The sequence below is a fragment of the Trichechus manatus genome, unplaced genomic scaffold (genome assembly GCF_000243295.1).
Source record: "Trichechus manatus latirostris isolate Lorelei unplaced genomic scaffold, TriManLat1.0 scaffold00013, whole genome shotgun sequence".
Lineage (NCBI taxonomy): Eukaryota > Metazoa > Chordata > Mammalia > Sirenia > Trichechidae > Trichechus > Trichechus manatus.
This window is the reverse complement of record NW_004443949.1, coordinates 18,152,741-18,171,041: the sequence shown is the minus strand read 5'-3', so window position 1 is coordinate 18,171,041 and position 18,301 is coordinate 18,152,741.

Sequence of the window (18,301 nt, the reverse complement as noted above, 5' to 3'; positions counted from 1 at the left end):
AAAGGTTCTGGTAGGATGTGTTTTCATTCTCGTTTGATTCTATGAATTTCTTTATTCCATCGTTAATTTCTTCTGTAACCCAGTAGTTTTTGAGCAAGGTGTTGTTCAGTTTCCATGTGTTTGATTTTTTTTCCTTGTTTTTTCTGTTGTTGATTTCTACTTTAATGGCTTTATGGTCAGAAAAGATGCTTTGTAATATTTTGATGCTTTGGAGTTTGTTAAGGCTTGCTTTATGACCTAATATGTGGTCTATTCTGGAGAATGTTCCATGTGCATTGGAAAAGAAAGTATACTTAGCTGCTGTTGGGTGGAGTGTTTGGTATATGTCTATGAGATCAAGTTGGTTGATTGTAGCATTTAGCTCTTCCATGTCTTTGTTGAGCTTCCTTCTGGATGTTCTGTCCTTCACCAAAGTGGTGTGTTGAAGTCTCCTACTACTGGGGAGCTGTCTATCTCTATTTTCAGTGCTGTTAGAGTTTCTTTTATGTATTTTGGAGCCTTGTCTTTGGGTGTGTAAATATTTATTATAGTTATGTCCTCCTGGTATATTGACCCTTTTATCATTATATAATGTTCTTATCCTTTGTGTTAGATTTTACTTTAAAGTTTGTTTTGTCAAAGATTAATATTGTCACTCCTGCTCTTTTTTGAGTGTTGTTTGCTTGATATATTTTTTTCCATCCTTTGAGTTTTAGCTTGTTTGTGTCATTAAGTCTAAGGTGTGTCTCTTGTAGGCAGCATACAGATGGATCATGTTTCTTTATCCAATCTGTCACTCTCTTTCTCTTTATTGGTGCATTTAATCCATTTACATTCAGTGTAATTTATTCATAGATACGAGTTTAGTGCTGTCATTCTGTTTTTTTTTGTGTGTGTGTTGTTCACAGTTTCTTTGTTCCATTTAATTTTCTGTGCTGAGTCGTTTTTCTTTATGTATTTTCTTTTTATCTTTTTCCTTGTTGTTGATTTTGTGTTTTCTGAGTCTTTATATTTTTCTAGTTTTTTATTTTGACTTGTAGGATTGTTAGTTTCCTTTGTGGTTACCTTAATATTTACCCATATTTTTCTAAGTTTATACCAGTCTTTTATTTCTTTATATCACCTTGACTTCCTCTCCGTGTGAAAAATCTATGTCTACATTTTTTAAGACCCTTTCTTTGTTTTAGTGTTGTCATCTTTTACCTATTGACATCTGTTTCCCTACTTTTGATGTTTCAGCTTTGATTTACTTTTGTGACTTCCCTCTCTGGGTCGATATCTGGTTGCTCTGTCCTGTGTTCTAGTCTTGGGTAGTTATCTGATGTTGCTGGTCTTCTAATCGGAGGACTCCCTTTAGTATTTCTTGTAATTTTGGTTTGGTTTTTGCAAATTTTCTTAGCTTGTGTTTATCTGGAAATGCCCTAATTTCGCCATCATTTTTGAGAGACAGTTTTGCTGGATGTGTAATTCTTGGCTGGCAGTTTTTTTCCTTCAAGTCTTTATATATGTCATCCCATTGCCTTCTTGCCTGCATGGTTTCTGCTGAGTAGTCTGAGCTTACTTTTATTGACTCTCCTTTATAGATGACTTTTTGTTTATCCCTAGCTGCTGTTAAAAATTCTCCATCTTTGGTTTTGGCAAGATAGAGACTTTCTTTTGGGATCTACCTTATGTAGGGTTCAATGAGCATTTTGGATAGATATCTTGTCATCTTTCACGATATCAGGGAAGTTTTCTGCCAACAAATCTTCAACAATTGTCTCTGTATTTTCTGTTATCCCTCCCTGTTTTGTACTCCAATCACTCATAACTTATTCCTCTTGATACAGTCCCACATAATTCTTAGGGTTTCTTCATCTTTTTAATCCTTTTATCTGATTTTTCCTCAAATAAATTGGTGTCAAGTGCTTTATCTTCAACTCACTAATCCTGACTTCCATTGCCTCAATTCTACTCCTATGACTTTCTATTGCATTGTCTAAGTCTGAAATTTTATTGTTAATCTTCTGGATTTCTGATTGTTGTCTCTCTGTGGATTCTTGCAGCCTGTTTAATTTGTCATTATGCTCTTCTCTAATCTTTTTTATTTCCTTTATTGCGTGTTCTGCGTTTTGCTTAATTTCCTTCCTAATTTCTTGAAGAGTGCTGTATATTAATCTTTTGTATTCTGCCTCCAGTAATTCCAAGAAATTTTCCTCCTCTGGAAAGTTTCTAGATTCTTTATTTTGAGAGCTTGCTGAAGCCATCATAGATTGCCTCTTTATGTGATTTGATATTGACTGTTGTCTCTGAGCTTATTATATTTATTTATTTTATGTTTGCTTACTGTGTCCTAGCTTCTTGTTTTGTTTTGTTTTTTTTTCTTTATATTTTATTGTACTTCAGGTGAAGGCTTACAGAACAAATAGTTTCTCATGAAACAGTAGTACACATGTTGTTTTATGACATTGGTTAACAACCCCACAACATATTAACCCTCTAAATTCTCAACCTTTTTTTTTTTTGGTGAAAATACACATAGCCAAAGATACACCATTTCAAAAACTTCTACATACACAGTTCAGTGACATTGACTACGCTCTTCCAATTGTGCTATTCTCACTTAAGATGAAGGCTTACAGAACAAAATAGTTTCTCATTTAACAGTTACTACAAATGTTGCCCTATGACAATGGTTAACAATCTCACAACACATCAACAATATCCTTACTCAACCTTGGGTTCCCTATCACCAGCTTCCTTGTCCCCTTCTGCCTTCTGGCCCTTGTCACTGGACTCCTGTACCTCGTTAGTCTCATTTGGTTTTACGGGGCAGTCCACTCCCAGGCTGAAAACTGAACCTTGGAGGTAACTTCACCACTGAGCTAAAAGGGTGTCTGGGGGCCATACTCTGGGGGTTTCTCCCGTCTCCTTTAGGCCAGTAAATCTGGTCTTTTTTTGTGAGTTAGAATTATGCTCTACATCCTTCTCCAGCTCTGTCCAGAACCCTCTGTTGTGATCCTGGTCAGAGCAGTCAGTGGTGGTAGCCGGGCACCATCTAGCTGTACTGGACTCAGTCTGTTGGAGGCCTTGGTAGCTGTAGGAAATTAGTCCTTCAGACTAATCTTTTCCTTGTATCCTGTTCTCTTCATTCTCCCTTGCTTCCGAAGGGATGAGACCAGTGGAGTATCTTAGATGGCCACTCACAGGCTTTTAAGACCCCAGACACTACTCACCAAGGTAGAATGTAGCACATTGTCTTTATAAGCTGTGTCATGCCAATTGAGCTAGATACTCCCCGAGACTTCTTGTTTTGTTTTGATATGTCCAAATAGGCTGCTCGTATAAGCTAGTTTGATTATTGGCATCTTTAAAGCTCTAAAGTCCTGTCAGCAGGTGGTTAGATCGGTTACTAGGTATGTGAGCTCAGGAGTCTGCCTGTTCCTCCTGTATGGATTCAGCTCAGGTGCCGGGGTAGATAGCCACCAAGTGTGTGGTGTAGGCTCTCACTTATAGTCCTAGACAGACATGGGTGATTGGTGTAGGCACAGGCATCTGGCTGCATCAGGGGGACACACTCTGAGCAAGGCAGGGGGCTGATGTCTGGCCCCGAATGTCCAGGAGGAAAGCGTGTCCCTGTTACCTAGGGCGCATAGGTGGCTGTGTTTTACAGCCGGACTATGAGCACCTAATGCTGTTGGCTGTAAGGACTGGGGAGCACCTCTTATTCATGGGCCCCTCTCGCAGGTTGCTAGGTGGCGTGAGTGGAGCCACCAGTCCTTAGGCCCCTGATGTGGGTAGGCGAAGACCCTGCTTAATGGGCAGAGCGGTGTCAAATGTCAAGAATCTGCCACTTCACAGCTGAAACAGTAGAAGTTAGAGTTCTGGTATACACCCTGTTGCATTGCAATAATGAGGGCCTATGCTATTAAGATGGGCCCACACAAGTCTATGCAGGGGGAAAGACACTCAAAGTCCCTGGATCCCTTATGCCTGTGCCTAGCTAAAGGAGCTGTGCCTACCCTGGGTACCTGGCTTAGGGGAGTCAGCAGTTTATTTTTTCCCCATTTGTTAATTTGTTCACTCTCCAAGGCTGGGACAATGGCTCCGGTGTGTGAGGGATCCTACTTCTGGCCCAGCGGACTCAGCAATTGCTGAAGCTTGTCCAGGACCCAGTGCAGAGCAGGGAGCAGTGAGGTAAATGGGAGAGAGGTTTTTCCCTAAGGGGGTGTTTTTGATCCATGCAGTAAGCCATATGCAAGTAATTATCTTTCGTGGAAGGCTGCTTCTCACTGGTTCTGGGTGGCCATGTAGACTCTCTGGTGCTGGGTCTCTCTCGTTGTGGAAAACGTGCCTCCCGAGCATGGCTGCTTGCCTCCCTCACTGCTTACCCCTGAGCTGATCAGGCCTGAAGGGCTCAGGCCTTCGCTGGGTCAGGTCTGACAACTCCTCACTACTTCCGAACCATCTCTCCCTCCCCCTACCACTCAGTCTGGTTCCTCAACTCTGCCTTTGATGTTCAGGGCTCCCAGGTTTCCATATATAATTGAATCACTTGTTTTTTTGGGTCTTTGTTGTAAGAGGGTCCACTGGAAGTGTCTGACTACTTGTCCATCTTGGCCCCGCCTCCCAGAAATTGTTTTTAAAGGCATGCCTATTCTTCCCGTCTCCCTTTGGCTCCTTTTCCCTTTGTTCATTCCCCAAAAATACTTAAAGCTGTTCAGAGTTCTATCATTGTCCCTAAACCAGCTTGCTTTACAAAGGTCAAAATAGTAACAATTCCATACTGCTTCCTGGTTCTGTCCAATAGTAACAACAACAATAACAAACTCTTATATCTTATGCAGTGCTTATTCTGTGCCAGGAACTATTTTAGAGAGAGAATGTATGTATGTGCGTATGTGTGTGTGTGTCTGTGTGTTTGTGTGTGTGTCTGTATAACCAAAACCCATTGCCATCAAGTTGATTTGACTCATAGCCACCCTATAGGACAGAGTAGAACTGGCCCCATAGGGTTTCCAAGGAGCGACTGGGGATTTGAATGCCGACCTTTTGATTAGCAGCCAGCTCTTAACCACTGTGCCACCAGGGCTCCATATATATGTGTATATATATATCTCCTTAGTTCTCACAATCAATTTTTGGGTAAGAACTAATAACATTATCCTCACCGTACAGATGAAACTGAGGCCTGAAGAGGTTAAGTAGCTTGTCCAAGTTACCCAGATAGGAAACGGCAGAGCCAGGACTTGAACCCAGTCAGTCTATCTTCAGTCTGTGCTCTTAGCTGTGACATATATCCATGGTGTGTCCCCCCCTTTCCTCTAAAACATGACCATGGGGGTACGGTCAGTGGAGTATAACTATATATTTCTGTCTATCCTGGCTGGAGTCCTTCTTTAGACTTCTGAATAAATAAACTTTTTTCTCTTAATGTCCTTTCTGGACTGTCATATACTAGCCCCTTTTATGAGAAACTTAGTTTTCAAATAATGACCTAAATCAACAAATATTTATTTAAATGGTATTAAAGATAATCTTTTCATTTCCTCTTCCATTTTCGATATTCGAATTGTTGAAGTCATTGTTCATGACTTTGATTTTGTATTTCCCATCTTTCTCCTGCCCCTTCGAATCTCTTTGTTTATTAAAGTACCTTCAGTTCCGGATAGCTATACCTTTGGGCAACAGTTACCCATGAAATACAATCGAAGGTGTCTTAGTCTTCTCTGGACTATCCATTATCTTCCTTTTCAATATCTCCTTTCACGGATACATGATGACTCTTTGTATCTAAAATTTTACTCTTATTGATTTTTACACAACAGTCTGAGATCTGCCACTTACATTTTCAAGGAAGCATTTTTGGCTCCTAAGTTCTGTAAAGAGGTACGAATACTTTTGGGGGAGAGGTACATAATAAGTCTATTTTTCTGCTGACACTGAAGTAAAACCATGTATAGTGAACTATGTCTCATACATTTATATTTTGGCATAGATCCTTTAATTGTTGTTGTTAGGTGCCATCGAGTTAGTTCTGACTCATAGCGATCCTGTGTACTACAGAAGGAAACACTGCCCGGTCCTGCACCATCCTCACAATCGTTGTTATGCTTGAGCCCATTGTTGCAGCCACTGTGTCAATCCATCCTTGAGTTAGAGATGGGAAAAACATTCAGTCATCATGAAAATTCTGGAAATGATTATAGTATACTAGAACAAGGACAATGACAGTAATCCTAAGTAAGGAAGTGTGACAGTTCAGATAAAGAACAAGGAACAGCTGTGTGAAGAAAGATTTACAGTAAGAAATGTTAAACCACATTGGCAAGAAGTATCATGTATTTTAGGGAAAGAACACCTTATATTTGTAGAGGACATAGATCTAAAGAAAAAATAATAAATGAACAGAAGTATTCTGTTGCATCTTATCTCTTGCTATAATAGGAAGTAAAGAGACAAAATGAAATTCTCCCTTGGGACTTATGTGGCATGATACCCTGGTGGGTTTCTTGAAACCTTAAAAAAGGATGGGCTACATGGCCAAGAGTACTTCTGTGACAACATAGGCTCAGATAAAATTTCAAGGATTATAAATCCTCTTGTTTCATCTCATAATTTGATCACCAGCTGGCATTGGGAAGTATAACATTGCACGATTAAGTGCCTACAGGTTGGTTTTTTTTTGAAGTATCTTCTTCAGTAGCATCCGGATGTGGCCCCTGGAAAGCAGAACGTGGCACTACTCCAGAATGATCATTAATCTACCTCAGTAGTATAGTCTTCACACATGGGGCCCATCCGTAACGGTCTGTTGTAGTGATCTGTCACACCATATGGTGGAAGGCAAAACAAGAGATTGAGCAACAGAGGGACACATATAACTTGGAATCCTAGCAAAAAATGGAAAAGAAGGAAGGAAGCATTGCGTATGACTCATCTGTCCACATAGCTGAGCCGCGGTCAGGTAGTTAATTACATGCCCATTGCATAACATCGTGGGGTAAGAAAGAACCAGCAGGGAGAGTAAATCAGTGTTTCTGGAGAGTTACCAAATTAAATGTCCTTTCTGTGGCATCTTTCAGGGCCCGTTGAATGTGAGAGAGTTGGGGTCCCTGCAGGGCACTGCTGTGCTTTGTACACAGTCACTGCCCACTTGGCAAGGGTAATGCAGAGGAGGCATAGGGGGGATCGACAAGCCATGTGAGCCTTTATTATGAGTGGTTAATGAGCACTACATCTCTCTCCAGTCCAGTTTTCACCCGCTCTTTGTCTCACCCTATGCTGCAGCCATACTGAACTACTTATAGTATCCACGTGCGTCCACTCTCTAGACAGTTGACCTTCTGCATGCAGCTCCCTCTGCCCACAAGAGGGAGAGATGAATGGCTGAATGGGTAGTTGGGATGGATGGATGGATGAGAGGATGGATGGGGAAAAAATACATAAATAAACAGAGAAATAAATGCTTGCATGCAACAGCATTTCCCAATACCAGTGGTAGTTAGAGTGCGTATTTCCTGGACCAAGGGCTGTAGGATGACGGAACAGAAGTAGGGCAGTAGCCAGTGAGGTGGAGAGAGTAGAAGTATAAAAGAGAGAAATCTTATGCAGGAGAGAGAGGAATTGTGTGATTCTCTTATTTAAATGTAAACTTTCCCCATAGAGTCTATTTTTCCTTGGTGCTTCAGTTATTTCATAGGTGGTTTTCCAACAGCTTCGAACATTTAAAACAGCAACCCAAAGTGCATTTTAATGCAACATTCAAGATTCATAGACTAACAGATGTAAGGAAATCCAAACCGGGAAACTGTTGTGACCAAAGGGAATTGCCAGCATTACAGCACACATTCCCCCAACCTTCTCAACGTAAGATACGGCTAATATCAAGCTCATGTAGCAGAGACAAAAGGGTTTGGTGACTGGGCGAAGGAGGGAAAAACAGCCTTTCTTTTTTAACCTGTCTTGCAGGGGAAGGTGCTAACTCAGCAGGCGGGATCTCAGGGCTCTGGGAAAGCAATTGCTTTGTGCTGGCGGGGACAACAGGAAGTGAGAGCAGAGGAGCCCCCTCCTCAACATAAACACACACAGACTTAACCTATGGCTGAACTTCTGCCCTTGAGTGACCAGTGCCATTAGGACACAGGTCAAAAGGTTGTAGGGTGACAGAAAATGGAGTTTTATTGAAGGAAAAAGAAAATGAAAAATTCTTTTGTTTGCTTAACTCGGAGGTTTGTATAGCTACGGTGATGTCATAATGGAGTCCAGAGTGGGAAAAAGAAGTCCCTCAATTTATCTCAGGCTGAGAAAGGCAGGCAAAAAATTCAGTTAAGGATTGGGGGAGAAAAAAATCATATGGACAGCTCACCCACACAAAAGAAAAGTGGCTTTCACTGCTTTTAAGGGGGAGGGTCGAAGTGATCATTCTATGGCAATAGTAAAAATGTGCTGAGAGCACCATCAGAAAACTGTTCTCATGATGTGCGGAGTGGAGGAAACGCTGATGCACATCTGACTGGCATGCTCTTTGCCCTCCTCTCCTCCCGCAGCACCCCGATCACAGCACGTTAGGAAAAACTTTTTTGAGATACATTCAGTAACAACATATTAATATAGTTACATATTTAAAAGGAAAACAAATCACTACAAAAAGGCACGGTAATGTGAAGCTCACCAGGCAAAGTATTTAACCACACAGACCAGTATAGGAACTAGAGTTTTCCTGCTGTGTCCTGCTATTTCCACCCTCTCAACCTCTGGGCAAAATAGCAAGTTCTGAAAAAATTCTGTTTCTCCCAAAATATTTCCACAGGGTAAAAAGTTCTGACCAGTTAGATGAAGATGCTAAAGATTATCCTATGCTCTATCTAAGTCTGTCACTCTGTTGGTAAAGGCAACATTTAACAAGAAATAAAAGGTGGTAAAGAAAGAAATTAGATTACATTACCTTTTTGTGTTTGTTGAAGTCCGAAGTGTCTGATGTTATTCTAGAACCTCTGTCACTGGGTAGCTTCTCATAGGTGAGTCACAAGCGTTAAAATGACTAGACTTCAGCTCTATTTTTCCCCTAATATCTGAACAAATAAAAAAAAAATGAGTTTTATATTACAGATAATAGAGGAGGCTTTTGGGAACACATGCTATTATTATTTTTTTAAATACAGTTATCAACAACTTCAGCATTCACGCTATTTGTTTCTTAGGGAAGCTCCATGTCAATCTCCGACAAGCCCTCAGAAATGAGGCCTTAGCTCCTTACAAATGCTGAGCAGACGTGAACACCCCTCCTGGGAGATTGATGAGTCCTATTAACCTTCTTGCATAGATGGAAACTCAGAAACAAAGTGACTCTGAGGATTAGGAGGAAGTCAATGTCAGCACCAGGATTAGAGTTCACACTTGCCTGGTTTCTCAGCCCACGACCAGCTCCCCCACGGATCCCAGCTTTGTCTCCCTCTCAGAGTGAGGCGTAGGGTGTTTCCAAATGTTGAGAGAATACTCTTCTCCTCAGGCCTCCGCATTGCAGGAAGGGCCTTCCTTTTAATGAATTACAGAGATAGGAAGTAACTTTGAGGTTATTTATTCCAATCTCCTTGCTTCATAAGTGAGGAAAAGGTCATAAAAATGCCAGAAACAGAATGTCTAGCTTGCAGAAATATAACCATTTGCCATTGTGTTGATTCCAACTCATGATAACCCATGAGTGTCAGAATAGAACTTTGCTCCAAAGTGTTTTCAAAGGCTGAGGTTTTGGAATTAGACTGTCAAGCCTTTCTTCCACCGAGTGTCTGAGTGGACTCGAACCCCCAACCTTTCAGTTTGCAGACAAGTGTGTTAACCATTTGTACTTCCCAGGAACTCCTGCAGTAATATAATAGGGAGACAAATTGGTGCTGTGAAAAGTACTGAACGGGATTGGAATCCTGGGTTTGAATCCCGACTTTGCCTTTCATTGAGCCTCACTAAATTTTTTGTCCTGGTAGTGCAGTGTTAAGCACTTGCCTGCTAACCGAAAGGTCAGCGGTTCGAACCCACCGTGGGAGAAAGATGTGCAGTCTGCTTCTGTAAAGATTGCAGCCTTGGAAACCCTATGGGGCAGTTTTACTCTGTCCTGTAGGGTTGCTATGAGTTAGAAATGACTTGATGGCAATGGAGTAAAATGAAGAAAGCAATACCAACTTTAGTGTTTTTATGAAGATTAAATAGAATATGTGAAATACCTGCAGGAACTCCTTAAATTCTTTGCCCACCTATCTTCTGATTTTCTGTCCCAATGTATTTATATCATTTCCCTATGTGAGAAAAATGATACTCAAATGTGGTCAGTTAAGTGTTCAATCCCAGGCCAGTGGTTTTGATCTTAGAACTTTATGAAACCCAGTGTCAAGAATTAGGCCCCAAAGCAACTCCACAGTTGAATGCATTGAGCTTGGAGTTGCCTGAGATGTAAGTGGTGTTTCCTTCCCAGATTAGGATCTACAGAGTCCTCCACTTGGCATCCAGGAGGCTGGTCAAACTCTCATTGGGCAATGGCGACCACCTTGAACGTGGAAGTTGAGGAATGTGTCACCTGGGTGGACAAGTGCTGATGCAGATTCATACCTGCCGTGTTTTCTCTCCAGACTGATATCCCTGTCATGTCCTAACTCCATTAGTTCCCATCCCCCACCCCAATTTCTTTTGCTTCTCCTCCAAGAGAACATCTATTTTTCCTAATTAGACAAGTATGCTCTTTGTCTTCCAAGTAATCACTAAATATACTTTGCCTTATTTCCGCCGATTAGCAATTCATCTTCATGAATCTAAAAAGGGGGAGGGAGGAGAGTTCCCTTTTGTTCTCTTCAATTCTGAACTGGGAGTTTGAGACCAAAAGCCTTGAGAGGATGGTTAAAGCAGGAGGGCGCAGAAAGGAGACTCTCTCTGCCAGGTAAGAATGGCTGCTGATATACCTCTTCGAGGAGGTTCCACATCTTGTACATTAAAGCTATTCAAACAAGAATGTGCTCCAGGAGGGAGGATTCAGAGCAGGAAGGGCTGGGAGCTTTTTTTTTCCTTCGTGTAGTTGGATCATAATGACACTAATAACTATGGAGCATTTACTAAATGCTGTGCTCTGTGTAGCGTATTCATATTCACACAAGGTCTCATTTAATCCTCAGCATAACTTTGTGAGGTGGGTTCTATTGTTATTCCCACTTTGCAGACGGGGAAACTATGGTGCAGAGAGGCTGGATATAGTGGCTCAGGTCACAGGTTCACACCTGAGATACAAATTCAGAGGAGTCTGGAAATCGTTTCCAGAGTCTGTGCTTTTAACCACCAAGCTTTACTGGCTTTCTTGCCAGTTTTGGTTGAAAGAAACTCAAGTATTACCCCTTATTCCCTCATCTTATCCCCCGGTACCTAGAAACTCTCCTCCCCTAGTCCAGAAGAGATCTTCCTCTCTGCCCACTCCTTCCTCTGTTCTCAAAGGTCTGGATCAGTGGTGCACATGCAGTCTGCAAAGGCATCACACATATACGCTTGGGTCCCCGGGCATTGATGTATTCTACTTACCTGGACTGAGGGGCCCAGTGTGACTAGATTTTGAGAGGTAATAGCAGATGAACCAATTCCTGGGGAGTTAGTTGGGAGCATGAGGCTATGGGATTTGGGAGCTTATGAGCAAGCCTGCTACAATATTATTTTCCACACCTGAATTTGGGATCAAAGGAAGGAAGGGATCTACTAAGTCTATCTTCCTCTCTCAGTCTGGGTGGTGCAAACAGTTTGGGCTGAACTATTAACCTAAAGGTTGGTAGTTTGAATCCACCTAATGGCACCATGAAAAAAGGCCTGGCAATCTTTTCTGTAAAGATTATAGCCCAGGAAACCCTATGGAGCACAGTTCTACTCTGTCACGCATGAAGTTGCCATGAGTTGGAACTCACTCCATGGCAATGGGTTTTTTCCCATGGGATGCAAAGTCCTATCAACTCACCTACAGCAGTTCTCTGTCACACTAAAATTTAGTACTAAGATTTTATTTATAAGGCTTTGGTTATGGACTGCCTGGAGTCAAATTATCTCTATCATTTTCCACTTCTTGAAGGCTATACAGTGTAGGATTCAAGACCACGGTCTTGATCTGACAATTATTTTGCTCCTTCTGATCAATTTAGGTTTTCCAGGTGGATAATCTGGTGACTTTTCAAACAAGCTTGAGAGTGCCTTGATAGTGACTTCATAGAGTCTGACTTAAGAATGTCTCATAAAGTCTCCTTGAGTTTTCTAAAATATTAACTGGCAGAGCTTTAAAAACCTCCAACCATTTCTTCAAAACTTGCCTACTGATTTGAAAGCATTTTAAATTGCAGATGCTCTCGATCTACCTTTCTCTTTTCTCTGGGATGACTTCCACCCATTGCAGATGGTCCATGCGCTGGTTATCAGACTGAAACTGACCTTTCCACTGAGGAGTGAGGTATAAAATGCAAGGAAAGTCTCTTTGTTTTTAGTGTTGTCCATTATTGTTATAGTTATTAGTTGCCTTCAGGTTGGCTCTGATTGGGGCAACCCCATGTACAACAGAACAAAAACTGCCTGGTACTATGCCATTGTAACTATCATTGGTATGCTGGAGTCCATTGTTGCAGCCACTGTGTATTTTGAGTGCTTTCCAGCCTAGGTGGCTTATGGTCCAACACTGTATCGGAAAACATTCGGTTGTGAGCTGCAGGGTTTTCACTGGCTAATTTTTGGATGTAGATTGCCACACTTTTCTTCCTAATCCATTATTACTCATCCCATATAATAAAAGGGCAGCTCTTTCCTTGGTCTTCCCCCTGAGCCTGATATATTTTAAAAATGCAAAGAATGTTTATTGCAAACTGTAAGAGTGTCTTTTAACCACAAATGCCCTTGTCTCCTCTTAGCTTCTAGGCAAAGACACACTTGCAGGAGGAAGGCAGGTAGGAGAGAGGGGGGTAAGAGGGATTTATTAATGTAGTTTGCTGTATTTTTCTCTCAGACAGGCTTCTGTCATTTTCTGCCTTGAAAAATAACTAAGTGGCATTTGTAATTAAACTCTCACAGAGAAAGTAGCACGAGCATAGTGAGTTTTAAGTAAAAATCACTCTCTACCTTTCTGCATGATGTAATTCTTCTATTTATCCTCATTCCTAAATTTCATGTGTTAAAAACAATACTGGCTTTTAAAAAGTGCTAAATATCATGGCTAATAGCAGGACAATGATAGCTCTTTTTCTCATTAAAATAAGTGCCTTTTCTGACACAGAGCCTAGGCTGAGAGTCTGAGAGATGGCTGTAGAAGTTTCTTTCCTCTGTTTCTAGGAAGATAAAGAAAGTTTTTCTGAGGCCAAAGAGAAAGTCAAGGCCACAATTCTGAAAGGGGGAAATTTTTCTTACTGTTGTTGTTGTTGTTGTGTGCTATTGATTCCGACTCATAGCGACCCCATGTGGCAGAGTAGAACTGTCCCATCAGGTTTTCTTGGCTGTAATTTTTACAGAAGCAGATTGCCAGGTCTTTCTCCCATGGAGCCTTGGGTTCAAAGCACCAACCTTTCAGCTAACAGCAGAGCGCTTAACCATTGTACTATCAGAGCTCCTTTACCATTAATTAGCATTTAGTTAACTTTTTCAAGGAAGTAATGAACCTAGTTCTTTCTTTACCCTCAGAAAGAATTGAAGCTATACCTTCCACCCCTTTCTTCCTTAGGGACTCTACCCTTCACATATACTGATGCCAAAGACTGAAGAATTGGTTTCTTCACAATCCAGAAGGCCAAATGGGAAGCATTATGCTTTGCCTTTGCATAACCAAAATAACTTAGTTTTTAATGCTGGTGATAAAGCATCAGTGCTTGCCACATAGGAAAAATGCAAAGACACGTTGCCCAGGGAACTCACTATCTTTGCCTATGATAGGAACTACAGACTCCAGCAATAAGTGTGATCCACAATGCTCAAATTACCAAGCAGGAAGACTACACTTTGGTAGCAGCAGCGTTGAAGGGACGGGGGCCAGGCCAGATCAGTCATACCACACTGGAGAAGAGTTTGGTCTTACTCCATACCCAGATGCCACCTGGAGAGGGACACAGAGGGGAAGCAGAAATGCTTCAATGGGAAAGTTGAACTTTGAGTTGCCCCAAAGAGTTTGAGTTATGCTGAAAGAAACTTTTCTATCAGAAGAGACCAAATTGTCTATAACTGACACATTTACACTGAGATGAGTTGGAGAACTCTTTCCTTCGCCACGGTGTTAAGAGGGAGAGACAGACATATGTCCATATATAATCAGAATCAATAGAATTGGCCTAGTCATAGCTTTTCTCCTCTGAGATACTTGCCTACCTCTTTTATGTACATGATATTTGACTTATATAAAGTGTTCCTTGCTCATGAGTGTACTTGAGAGTTGGGCATTCTCTAATTTTCAACAGAGATTTTGAAGCTTGGAAAATTTCTTATTTCATGATATAAGATAGAATAACTATAGGGCATCCCATGCTTTTGTCCCCTCCCATTGATAAACTGCATTGATTTTCTTATGAGGATAGACAAAAAATCTAAGCCTCATTGTACCATATTTTTGTAATGAAAGTTTGCAAAGCCTATGTGTTCAAAGGTAAAGGAAATACTGCCACATGGTAAATCTCAGACGCTCCTCTGACTTTCTGGGTAGGAAACAGTTAATATATCAGACCTAAGGCTCCTGTCTTCAGAAGGGCCAGCTTAGAAGATTGGCCCTTGGCTGGTGTCTGGGAACTTGGCACTGGAACCATTACCTAACTGATAAGGGTGGTTCACTGTGCCTAGATTGTACAAACAATGTGGTTTATGCTGAATACCTGCTTTCCTTCTGTGAGTCCAGAATTTTGGTAGTTGCTATGCAGAGGATATCTATGTGACTAGCCCTCAATTAAAAACATTTAGGCTCTAAGTCTCTAATGGGTTTCCCTGGGCAGAAACGTTGTAAACATGTGGTGTTTTTTGTTGCTGGAAAAATGAGCACACTTGGTATGTCTCCTCATGGGAGGGAGAGAGCACTGGAAGACTGTGCATAGATTTCTCCAGACTCTGCCTGTGTCTTCTTCTCTTGCTGATCCTGTCATGTATCTTTTCACTGTAGTAAATCTTAGCCATGAGTACAACTATATGCTGCATCCTGTGAGTCCTTTTAGTGAATCTCCAAACTTGTGGGTGGCCTTGGGGACCCCTAGAACATCTGCTTTGCAGGGTTTTCCAAAGGTTCCCTTGAATAGGGCCTGAGTGGATGAAAAGTGTAAGGCCCAAGCAAATTGTATAGTAACAATAGAGTGGATTCTATAGTGAGTTATCCAGATAAACACATTTAAGACCAAGGAGCTAATTCCCCTACCTGCCAGGAGAGTTGGCTGATGGAAGTTCATAGCTAAGTCTTCTCAGGAATTGCTCTGAGCCAAAGGGCATTAACTTGCCCAAGTTTATGTCCCTTCACCCGGGATACTCCAAATCCAATGACTGATCAATTTAGGGGTAAAAATATCCTACCCCTTTGTCATTTCCAGGACAATTGTGAAGGCCTTCCCAGCTCCAGAGCTTTCCATAGGATTGACTGAGTCCTCTGTTGAAACTGTATCCCAGTTCAACTTCTCCCTTTGTCCAATCCACCTCCCTCGTTCCCTTTTAGATCTTGTTTCCAAGGGCTCTCCTCAGTAAACTCTTTGCATGAAATCTCTGCATCTATGTCCATTTCCCAGGGAACCAGGACCTGAAATGATCCTAGGTAGCAAACTCTAAAATGGGATTTTGGAGTTGGATTCATGGCGCCAGCAATGAGAGCTGCATCATTAGAGGTATTTGGAGCACAGATATATCCTGACAGGCTGTAGCAGTTTAATTTAAAAAATTTTCCTGGTCATGAACTGGATTGGGATACCAAAGGAACAGAATGCACTGGAGGGTCTTCAGTCTCAGGCATTTGAGGGTTTTAGGAAAGAAGCAATTATAAAGATTATGGAACCCAATAGCTCTTGCTGATCGCTATTGATGCATTGAAGAAAGACAATGAAAGGCTAAAGGTGATTAATCACCCATTTAAGGTGAAGCGTGAAAGCCAGAGGGCCTCCTTGGCAGTTTATAAAGAGACTCTCATCTCATCTCTAGCTCGAGGTCAAAAAAAGCTAAGGATCGAGCCCAGGACTTAATTAAAAGAGTTGTAGCCCTCTAGAAAAGTTGAATTCTCACCAGGGGCAAAGCTGTTATGCCAAGGTCAGTGCTCTGATTGGGAAGAAAGGAAACCTTGATACCTGGGATGGGGAAATTTAGATTGATACATTCAAAAAATCTTGAATTCCCCTTAACCCTCTGGGCCTGAAGAACTGACTCACCCTTTCCTGTTAAAGGCTAACACTCCTCCCTTGTTTGAAGAAAATGCAGAGGCTCTGCCCTTCAAGACAACTTGCAACCCCCCACAGGATCTACAACCTGGCCAACCTGTCTGAATACCAGACCAATAACTGGGCCTGCTAAGTGAGGAAAACTATTCTGTGCTAACATGTCCAAGAGGGACATAAGGAGGCCTGGATTCTGAGGGACCTGAATCAAGGAAAAGAGAACATAAAGATGGATAAAGGAGAGTGTATCAGTATGGGATACTCTCCTATCATGCAGGTAGATTAAATACCTTAATGAACACTCTGAGAGATGGTGCTAACATACTACTAGGATGGCTCTTAGAAGCCTTGAAAAAGAAATCACATACAATAAGTCAGGTAGAAATGCCAGAACTTCCATGGCAGACAGTGGTAGAGAGATGGGCATGAAAGAGTAGATATGCTATGTAGGGCAGAAAACACACCAACCCTCTATGCTCCATGGCAGGGCCCAGAAAACACTAGAAAGAGGGACGTCAATATTATTGAGAAGTTCAATGGTGGTTGTTCTTTGTAAGACAATGCTAATGGCAGGAGATGCTGTTACAAAACCGGGCTGTCTTTGAACCAATGGGGATAAAGAATCCCAAAATAATAAAAGCCAAGTTCCTGTGCTTAATTGTCAGCAACATGGTGGGCACAATTTTCAAATAGAGCATCAAGTCAAAGTGACAGCCAGGGCAGAAAGCTATGGAAATAGTTAAAGGAACACTGAACTCTTCTAGGGGCAAGATAGATGGCAGACAACAAAGGTATTCCTTCATGCAATAAAGAAATCAACTGCAGGTAATCAACAGGCTCAGGGCAGTTTCCCCCAGTAAAGTCAATATCCCTTAATTTTCAAACTTGAGCCAGTTCTCAACTCAGAACCATGGACTGAAGGAGAGACTGGATCCCTGAAGAGGAAGGATTTTGTAACATCATGACAATAGTATGTAGTAATTTTACCGCAGTTCTTCCCCAAAATGACCTATGGCCATTTACTTGAGAAACAGAAGAGAAAGAGGAATACTTAACTCAGATGTTTTGAGGTCAGGTTCTGAGGTGATGTTGATAGCCAGGTACAGGAAGCCTCCTTGTGCTCCCTCTCAATAAGCACATGGAAGTAGATGGGGGCCAGGTAATACATGGAATCCTAGCCCAGCTTTAGTTTACTGTGGATCTACTGGGTACATGGAGAAGCCTGGAGGTCATTTTCTCAGTCCTTGAATGCAAAGAGAGTTTATTGATATGGAACATACTTGCAATTTAGCAATATCTCCACCTTAGTCCCTTGGGGTCCAGGAAGAGCAACCTTAGTGGGGAAGGCCAAATGGAGAACTCTGAAACTGCTCTTCCCCCACCAGTCAAGACAGTAAATCAAAACCACTATCACATCCTGGCGGGCATGACAGAGATTAGAGCTACCCTTAAATACCTAATAATTGCAGAGTTGATAGTACCTACTATCAAAAAAAAGAACCAAACCTCTTGCTGTTGAGTTGATTTGATTCTGACTCATAGCGTACCTATCATATCTCCATTTAATTCACCACTCTGGTCCCTTCAAAAACAGATGGATTCTGGTGGATGACAAGAGGACTACCACAAACTCAATCAAGTAGTAATCCCAATTACACAACTGGGTCTGTCAAATGTGGTATCTCTGTGTTTTAGGCTGGGATCTTTAGAGAAGCAAAATCAGTGAAGCATAAATATACATATATATATATAGAGAGAGAGAGACACAGAGAGAGAGAGATTCATCTCAAGAAAATGGCTCGTGGTTGTAGAGGCTGCCAAGTCCCAAGTCTGTGGGTCAGGTATCAGGCTGGAGGCTTCTCTTGACTTATGTAGCTGCAGGGGCTGATGTATCCAAGATTGGCAGATAAGATGGCAGGCTGCTGGCTCACAGGCTGTGGAGGCTGATGAAACCCAGGACTGGC